Source organism: Rhododendron vialii, chromosome 11a (genome assembly GCF_030253575.1).
Source record: "Rhododendron vialii isolate Sample 1 chromosome 11a, ASM3025357v1".
NCBI lineage: Eukaryota > Viridiplantae > Streptophyta > Magnoliopsida > Ericales > Ericaceae > Rhododendron > Rhododendron vialii.
This window is the reverse complement of record NC_080567.1, coordinates 29,020,702-29,030,755: the sequence shown is the minus strand read 5'-3', so window position 1 is coordinate 29,030,755 and position 10,054 is coordinate 29,020,702. Positions and strand designations below refer to the sequence as shown.

At 41.5% G+C, this 10,054-nt stretch overlaps 1 protein-coding gene and 1 pseudogene across 1 annotated transcript in view; both read right to left on the bottom strand.

Moving 5' to 3' along the window:
• The window catches only part of LOC131306344 (NADH dehydrogenase [ubiquinone] 1 beta subcomplex subunit 3-B-like), a 47,548-nt gene that overhangs the window by 3,101 nt on the left and 34,393 nt on the right, over window positions 1-10,054 (bottom strand). The window lies entirely within an intron of this gene.
• LOC131307077 (disease resistance protein RPV1-like) lies at window positions 3,213-7,830 on the bottom strand (annotated as a pseudogene).

The following is a 10,054-nucleotide window of genomic DNA, read 5'->3' as shown; positions in this document are numbered from 1 at the left end:
CGGTCGATTTTTTCGGTCTTTTTCGGTCCGGTTGGGTTCGTAACACCCCTACTTTGCACTACTCAACCGTCCCAAATTACTTTTCCTCTACAAAAAGTCAACGAAATTTTTGGATCGAAAAATAAATTACTTTCATTCATAATTTTTTGAAATTTTTTACACCAAATTAAAGAACAAATCAAGCACTTTAAACTGGTGCAAAAAAATTATATATGCACGACGCATTTTTTTATCCAAAAAATTACAATTATTTTCGTGAGGGACGAGCGACCTAGATGGAGGTAGTACAGTACTACTCTAGTACATACATACATAGCCGACTTTATATTCTGCTATATATATACCATCACATTATTACCTGGACTTAACAACGTGATATCACTGAGAGAGAGAGTATTGTCAAAGATTATAGAGAGAGAGAGAGACATGAGCGTGGCAGTGGCAGTGGGTTATAAGTTTCGACCTACAGACCAAGAACTTGTTCTCGACTATCTTCAGAAGAAGTGCACAGGTAAAGCCCTGCCTTGCGACGTCGTTTTCGAGCGCGAGATTTACGGGACCGGAAACAAAGCCCCGTGGCAGATTTTCACCAACAACGACCCGTGGGAAGAAGGCAGCGTCTACGTTCTCACCAAGTTGATCAAGGCCCGCGGCAGCGACAAACGGATAGCTAGAACGGCCGGCTGTGGCTCATGGCACGGAGAGACCGGTCCTGAACCAATATATGACGAACAGACCGGTTCTGACGACGAACAGACCGGTCCTGACGACAAACAGACCGATCCTGAATTGATAGGATACAAGAGGATGCTGCGTTTTCAGATAACGAACGAATCGGGAGCGATGGACGAGAGCGTGGGAAAAGGCTATTGGACCATGCATGAGTTCTCTTTGCAGCCGGATGGTAATAGTACTTCGAGTACTAGGAAACAATCGCCTAAAGGGGAATATGTTCTTTGTAGGATAAAAAGAGATGGCTCAAGAGACACCAAGATAGTAAAGTGCACCAAGAAATCTACGGGGAGAGCAGAGAATGTTGAGGCTGCTGCTGCTTATGATGCTGATGTTACGCTCCAGAAACCCGCAAAGCGTGCCAGGAGGGAGTCTGAGCAAGAACAGAAGATGGAAGCAACGGAAACAGAAACAGTTCCTTACTCGCGAGAACTTTCAGAAGCAGAGAAGGAAGGAAATCATTTGCGGATGCTTTCGGCTGACATGGACGCGGATCTTGAAGAACAAGTTCCTACGTTGGAGCAGCTGCCAAGTTTTGGTCTTGATTTTGATGCTTCGGACCCTCAAACCCTATCTTGGCTTCCCCCGACACCTTTCTCTGAAGAATTTTTGGAAACGGAGAAGCAAGAAAACTATTCACAAATGCTTCTTGACATGTATGCGGATCTTGAAGAACGAGTTCCTATACAGGAGTCGAAGCAGCTACAAAGTTTCGGTCTTGATTTTGACGCGTCAGTCCCTCAAACCCTATCTTGGCTTCCCCCGACACCTTCCTTGGAAGAATTTTCGGAAATGGAGAAGCAAGGAGACTATCCACGAATGCTTCTTAACATGGATGCGGATCTTGAAGAACAAGTTCCTATATTGGAGTCGGAGCAGCTACCAAGTTTCAGTCTTGATTTTGATGCCTCGGACCCTCATACCCTATCCGGGCTTGCCCCAACACCTTTCCCAGAAGAATTTTTGGAAGTGGAGAGGCAGGGAAATTACTCACAATGGCTTTCGGACATGGATGCATATTTTGAAGAACTAGTTTCCATATTGCAATGGGAGCCGCTACCAAGTTTCGATCTCGATTTTGATGCGTTGGGCTCTCAAGTTGTTGCTGATAAATTTTGGCTTGTTTGATTTGTTAGTTTTGCATTTCTTTCGCAAGTTGATAGCGTTGGAATCCCAAAGCATGAGTTCTCTTTGTGCGATTGTGTTTATGTTAAAAGTTAACAGTCCCGTATTTGATTTTTATTTACGTATTGATATTTTTACAGTCTATAAAAATGTATAGTGAACGTGATTGTATGCGTATTTAACAATGAGTTTTCTTCGAGCTGTGGAAAAAAAAAGAGAGCTCTCAACAGCTCGAAGAAAACTAATCGAGAGCTCATTTCGTGGGAGCACATTCCTTAATAGCATTCCAAGCTTAATATAACTCTGGTTTTTCCTCTCCCTAATAAGGTGTACCAAGACTGCGCGCGAGGAAGACACATTATATGCGGATGCTATGCTAAACCAGATGCTGATTCTAATGAGAAATATTGATCAGTCTTTAGATTGATTAGTCTTTAGATTGATCAATCTTTAGATTGATCAGTCTCACATTGGCAACGTAAATGATCTGGCCTTTGCAATTCCGCGTAATAAACTTCTGGTTGTTACCTGTGGAGATGTAAAAACGATTAAGGCAACTTTCGACTCCCAAGTCTCCTATAGTTCTATTGTTTCCAATCCAGCATTATACCCTATCCCTATTCATAGCCGTAGATGTTGGCATGGCTCTCCTATTTTTTTATGTTTGCCTTCATGTCAGGGAAACGTTCTTGTAACGGAAAGATAAAATTATGGACAATTTGATCTCCACAAATGGATAATCGGTTCTACATAGTAACTATTGCATTCGTTGATTTTAAATTTCTGGAGCCGTAAGGCCCTCCCATGATTCGTTTCGATTAGTAGAATGGCACGGTACTGGCTTCATCAACGAAAAACTATCAGTCGTCGCAAGCTCATAAAACTATCAGTCGTCGCAAGGTCATAAAACTATCAGTTGCTTCCAGTCTCAACTTTTTATAGTGTTGAGCTTTATGTGTTCAAGTTTCCAGGAGTCGATTAAGGCATACTTTTATAACATTTGCACTTACCCAAATTTTGACTATCCTGCAGACTCTTTCAGCTTGCACAGACACTTGCTTATGGATCTTTAGAGAACCGTTAAGTCATTAGAACTCAAGCATTAGGCCTCCTTCGGCCTAACTTTTTTGGTAATTTTTTAGTGCGGTCTTTTGGTTATTTTTTCTTATTTCGTACTAGATTTGAGTCCAATTTTTCTCTCATGTTATTCGTTTCGATGAGAGGAATCGGATTAATGCATACCTCATCATTCTTACTAAGATGTTACTAGCATAAAGACCTTTTCGTTACATCATTCGCTGTCTGTCTCAAAGCATATCTCATCAATTTACAAACAGCAAGCAAAACAGATCTCCTGGTTCTTAAATTTGAGCTTCGCAGCATATTTATAGTGCAAAGTGGCTTACAGAAACATGAGAAAGATCTTAAATTAAGTTTGGGGTAACACAGAGTACCTATCCAGAGCAAAATAATCTTCACTCTCATCATCTACTTCTTCGCCTCCCTCATATGTAGACCCTGTAACAACATGTAGAAAAGAATCACATAAAGCAGAGGAAAGAATTTTTTTTTCCCATAACCCAAATGAACAACTCTTTATGTTAAGAGCCTCATATTTGCTATTGTTGTTCTTTCCCATACATGAGTATTAAATGAGAAAGCTACATCGCGCACCTGTACTTTGCACATTGTCATGAAATAAGTTTTCAAACAAAACAGCCCTAACTGGATCAATATTGTTTGAACCTTCCGCGAGTATGAAGTACTCAGGGTGTGAGAGGAAATATTCACCACTCCTCAGCTGATACGGGGACAAAAGACCATCAATCGTGTTTTTAAAAGGACGGGCATCGACCGGTTTGATTACTCGTTCTTCTTCACTCTTTGTTGGTGTTCCCTTCTGCTGTTTTTGCTCCTCGTACACGAAGCTGATCCCACATTCCTTAATGCGAAAAGTAAGACTCCACCCAACCACCGATACACTCACTTCATCGCCATCTGCCAGCTGATTCTCAAACTTCCGATGGCTTAGCCATGTCATGCCTTCTCCAGCACTTGGAATACCAAGGAAAGTGGGGCTATATATCCATTTCTGACCCCTGGTCTTATTGCCGATTTTGATGAAATACGGATACCAGTTTTCGGATGAAGAATTACCCCAAAACCGGTATGTGCGATCCTTGGAACGTGAGTAGACGAAGCATATACTGAAGCCTCGCATCTTGAGATTAGGTTCTGAAGGCACATTGAATGATAAGAAGTTTCCTTTAGCCCAATGGCTGAACCTGTCGGGTATCTCATTCCCAGGGAGAGTTGTGCTGAATATCCCAAACTCATAAAGTCCCTGCCGAAAGAGAGTGACAGTAATAAAATCAAAATCATGGATGCTAGATCCATCGACGTGCGTGCGCACAAACACAATGCGTGCGTGAGAGAGAGAGAGAGAGAGCACCTGCACGGTACATCTCATTCTTGTTTTTGTCATATTGTTGAACAATTCCACCTCTTTGTTTTCAATCGATTCCGTGTTGAACAAACCCAAATCGTTGATCATTTCCGGAAAAAAGTCCCCAATAGGTGCTAACTTGAACAATCCCTGGACCTCAACTAGCTTGTTACACTCGCTCACATCCAAAAACAGCAACTTCAACAGGCTTGGTAGATTTGTTATTCTTTTCAAAGATGTGCAATGTACGGCCTTGAGCTTGACTAAACTCGAGGGAAGTTCAGGAAGTGATTGGAGGCCTGTGCATGAATCTAGCCAAAGGTCCTGGAGCATACAAAGACCTCTGATGCTCTCCGGTATGGTACTAATTGGGTTTTCACTAAGATTCAAGTACTGCAACAAAGACAGGCTACTAAGATCAATGGGAATAGCATCATTTGAAAGGTTGCAGTTTGCAAGGCTTAATTTCACTAATGAGTGTGATAAAGAAGCCAAAGAAAATCCGATGGACTCTGGGCTTCTATTTCTTTTGGATACCCAAGACTCCTTCCATGATTTCACCTCACCAGTGGTAGGCACCAATTGGTTTACAGTGACTTTGTCTGCATGGAGCACTGTCAAGGATTCAAGCTTTCCGAGTTCAATAGGCAACTCAATGAGATTTGAGCAACCAGAGAGAATGAGTTTTTCAAGGGCCTTGAGCTGACAAATGCTTTTTGGAAGCTTTTGAAGATTTTTGCAATCTCTTAGATTCAGAAAAAACAATCGCTCCAGTTCTCCAATGGATTCATGAACTTCAACCAATCTTATGCAATCTTTCAGAATCAACCTTTCGAGTTTGGGGAGTCTGGAGAAGTCAGGGGTTTTAGTAAGACTATGGGAATGACTCAGATTAAGAAATCTCAATAACTTAAGCACCTGTTCCAGTAAAAAAAGCAAGGAGAAATCAACAATCGACATGAAATGAGTTCTCCATTAATTAATTTAATCACAAAAGTAGAGAATTTAATCTGGCATACCTTGGTTCCTCTCCAAACTTGTTTCAAGCTGCTGTTACGCATTTCAAGAGCTACCAGGCTTTCCAGAGGAAAATCATTGGGTATAGATTCTAAAGGAAATCCGCGCCAGTAGACCCATTTCAACTTTTTAGGAAATTTCTTATAGCAGCCAGTGAGATTAACATAATGGAGCAGAAGTAGTCTCAATTCGTGCATCCTCGCGAATGCATCAGTTTTCAAGCCTGCCTCATTAGCAATTTTTGAGAGAGCATCTATTGAGTGCCTTGAGAAGTCAAGCCGTCTTCGTTTCAATGACTTACCTTGGTCTATCACCAGTAATTCGTCAAGAATTTCTTGGGACCGCTTTCTTTTTGCATCATTAGATTCACTACTGAAGATTGGGCCAACAGACTGGCCTTCCATAAACATTTGCATGTCAAGCAAAAGGCCTTTGACTGTTTCTGTACCCTGATAACAGGAACCTTGATAATAAGTATCATATAATCCAAGAAAACACCAAATGGAAGGGAGAAACGTGTTTCTTACCATTTTCTCAGATAATACAGAAAGGGAATAATTGTGATTCCATATTCTGCTACACTGCCCAGGCTCCTCTGGTGATTCTTGGCGAACAATCTCTCTTCCCATGTCCCGAATCAAGTCATGCGTCTTCATCTTGTTATCTTCACCAATCATTAAGAGACAGCGGTCAATAAGATTTTGAATCCCAACTATGGTGAAAAAATCACATTCGTCTAGTATTCTGACCACGTAATCTTTGTCCTTTCCAATAAAGAAGCAGACAATGTCAAGGAATAAGTTCTTGTCATGGTCATCCTCTAGAGAATCATAGCTTACCTTAAGTTTTTTAAGGATTTGACTGTTTGGAATTGCTTCCAATTTCTTTATTGCACTCTCCTAAACATCTACTTTTCTTCCAGACATCGAAGATCCCAACACTTGAATTGCTAAAGGGATCCCTCCACAATGCTGCAGAACTCTTTCTGAGAGCTCAACATAACCGTCTATTGGATTGTCTTGTCCAAAGGCATGCCAACTAAAGAGCTGAAGTGATTCTTTATCATCCAGTTCCTGAACCTTATACATCTCACACACCTCATGAGCCTTGAGCAATCGCTCGTGTCTAGTTGTTATGATAATTTTACTTCCGGGATAAAACCATTGTCGCATCCCCGTTACAACGTTTAATTGATCTAAATCATCAACATCATCAAGAACAAGAAGAACTCTTTTGCAGCTTACAGCATTTTTAATCTTAATGACTCCTTCATCAACATTGTGTACCTTTTCAGCCTTCTTCTTCAAAATATCCGACAGAAGTTGCCTTTGTAAACGAACCAAACCATTGGGTTTGTTCTGAAGCCTCTCTAACATTTGCAAGAAAGCTACTGCCATCAAATTTGTCGAAGTTTTGGTTATAAGCAGTTTTGGCAATTGTGGTCTTCCCTATTCCACCCATACCATAAATCTCCAATACACCAACTTCAATCGACCCATCTTGTAGCCACAAATTAATGTTCTTGACGCGAGCATCAATACCAACTAGGTGCGATGCAACATTCAAAACTGTGCGATTCAACTTACTTGAAATCTGTTTAACGATTTCCTGGATAAATTTCGACTCATGCCTACAAAGCAGAGGAAGCAATGTCTTGAGAAATGAACTTTAAATTTACAAACTAACTTTTCCTAGCAAAATTATCAAAAAAAAAAAGAAAAAGAAAAGAGAGAGAGGCTAATGGTGCATAATACTTAATTTCCATAGCAAAATTACCCATCAGCTTCATTTTCCAAAACCTTCCCTCCAAGATTAGCAACATCTGTGAGAGCCTCCCTCCTTCTCTTCACCCTTTCCTTCTTTTCATCAGTCTCCGCCTCCACTTCATGCCTACCAAACGCTTGTAAAAACGCCCCACTCTGTTTCCTCACGTGAGACGGGTCCACGTCGTAGAAAACAGGCAAAACAACCTGCCCGCAAACCCTCCAGCGCTCCGCGATCTTCACCAGCTCATCGAGGCACCACGCGGAAGAAGCGTAGCCTTTGGAGAAAACTACGAGTGAAATCTTGGATTGGGCAATTGCTCTTTCGAGCTCGGACTCGATGTCTTCGCCTGTTTGAATTTCGTCGTCGTCTTTGAAGGTGTGGATTCCGGCTTGGGTTAGGGATGTGTGGAGGTGGTCGATGAAGGTCTTGCGGAGGTCTTTGCCTCGGAAGCTCAAGAAACTTGGTAGGCGGGGCGGGAGGTGGAAGTGGAGGCCTCGTGGGTTCTCAAAGTCAACGAAGTGATCACAAAGTCAACTTGGTAATTACTACTATTGATCAACTTTGAAATGATCGCCGTGAAAAAAGAAAAATTAAACTTTGAAATGATCAAAGTGAAGAAGTGGGTGAACATTGCTGATCACGATTTTTCACTTGACCAAAAAAAAAGAAAAGAACATTGCTGATCACCCCTCATTACCGCGACTCTCACCACATACGGTTTGCATAAAGGCTACTAAAACCATCCCGAGCGTGAGTTCTTTGTGGACGAGCGGATGCTGCGTTTTCAGATCACGAACGAATCAGGAGCGATGGACGAGAGCGTGGGAAAAGGCTTTTGGACCATGCGTGAGTTCTCTTTGCGGCCGGATGGTAATAGTACTTCGAGTACTAGGAAACAATCGCCTAAAGGGGAATAAGTTCTTTGTAGGATAAAAAGAGATGGCTCAAGAGACACCAAGATAGTAAAGTGCACCAAGAAATCTACGAGGAAAGCAGAGAATGTTGAGGCTGTTGCTACTAGTGATGCTGATGTTATAATGGTCCGCAAACCCGCAAAGCGTGCTAGGAAGGAGGAGTTTCATGAGCACGAACAGAAGGTGGAAGCACCAGAAACAAAAAATATAGTTCCTTACTCGCAAGAACTTTTGGAAGTGGAGAAGGAAGGACATTATTCGCAGATGCTTTCCGATGTGGATGCGGATCTTGAACAACTACGTCCTATGCTGGAGTCAGAGCAGCTAGCAAGTATCGGTCTTGATTTTGATGCGTCGGATCCCCGAACCCTATCTTGGCTTCCCCCAACACCTTTTTCGGAAGAATTTTCAGAAGCGGAGGAGCAAGGAAATTATTCGCAAACGCTTTTTGACATGGATGCGGATCTTGATTTTGACGCGTTGGACCCTCAAGCCCAATCTGGGCTTGCCCAAACACCTTTCTCAGAAGAACTTTCGGAAGCGGAGAAGCAAGGAAATTATTCGTAAATGCCTTTTGACATGGATGCGGATCTTGATTTTGATGCATTGGACCCTCAAGCCCTATTTGGGCTTGCCCAAACACCTTCCTCGAAAGAACTTTCTGAAGCGGAGAAGCAAGAAAATTATTCGCAAATACTTTTTGACATGGATGCGGATCTTGATTTTGATGCGTTGGACCCTCAAGCCCTATATTGGCTTGCCCAAACACCTTTCTCGGAAGAACTTTCAGAAGCGGAGAAGCAAGGAAATTATTCACAATTGCTTTCTTCCATGTCGGATGCGGATCTTCATGAGGAACTAGTTTCTATATTGGAGTCAAAGCAGCTACCAAGTAGTATCGGTCTTGATTCTTGGCTTCCCGGCCCGACAGTGCCAACACCTTTCTTTGAAGAATTTTTGGAAGCAGAGGAGCAAGGAAATTATTTGCAGATGCTTTCTGACGTTGATGCGGATACTGAAGAAATAGTTCCTATATTGGAGTACTTGGAGCAACTACCAAGTTTTGGTCTTGATTTTGATAGGTTGAACGAGAAATGAAGCTTGTAGATGTTAGTTGATGCGCGTTGTTTGTTGTTGGAGGAGAATGAAAAACAAAAGAAATATGAGCAGTAGAAGTTAGTTTACTAGTAGGTCATTGATGGAGCCCATTCGCCATTCTTTTATAAGGAATCGATCGAAAACAAAATCGTAGATATGGAATGTTCTTATCAGTTACGATTGTTCTATGCTTTGGAGTATAGACCTACTTCTATTTTCCTAATAGTTTGCTTCTTTAATTTGCCTATTGGTTTGCTGTTCTGTTCGCCTGTTGGTTTGCTTTCTTTTGCGCCGTACGTACGTAGCACACAATTGCTAAGTACCAAAGGGATATGAAGGAGTCACTCTGTCATTTATTTCTCTCATGGTAGTTTGTGCAAATTAGATTTTGCTATTTATCCTGTCGTCGATAAAATGATGTCCGGGGGCGATGTGATGAATGGAATAAGGTTGTTGGGTGGACGAAAATAACATACAAATGCTGGTTTCTATATCTCCTGAAAGAAGTATTGTATTTCAGTTTAAAGCAATAACGTTTAACCGATAGGGGCTGCAATTTTCTTACCAAATGCTCCTAGCTTGAAAGCTCCATCATCATGGGAATTATATCTTGAAACTTTCGAAACTCAAAGCGCCGATGTTGATTTTTTTTTCCTATATTAAAAATTATTGTTGCTGATAAATTTTGTCTTGTTTGATTTGTTAGTTTTTCATTTCTTTCGCAAATTAATATCGGTATGAGAAAAAATAAAAAGAGAAGCAGGGAGTGTATATCCGTATTGGAATCCCAAAGCAGAGGGGAGAACCCTCAAAACCAAAAACAAGCAAAAGAAAAAACTAAGCCATTGCGACAAAAACCAATATCCAACCTACAGCAGTCGCAGCCAGGATTTTTCGAAGGGTCACCGTGTACAGAAAACCGAAACCATGACAGTTACGGCGGAAATTGAGTTAC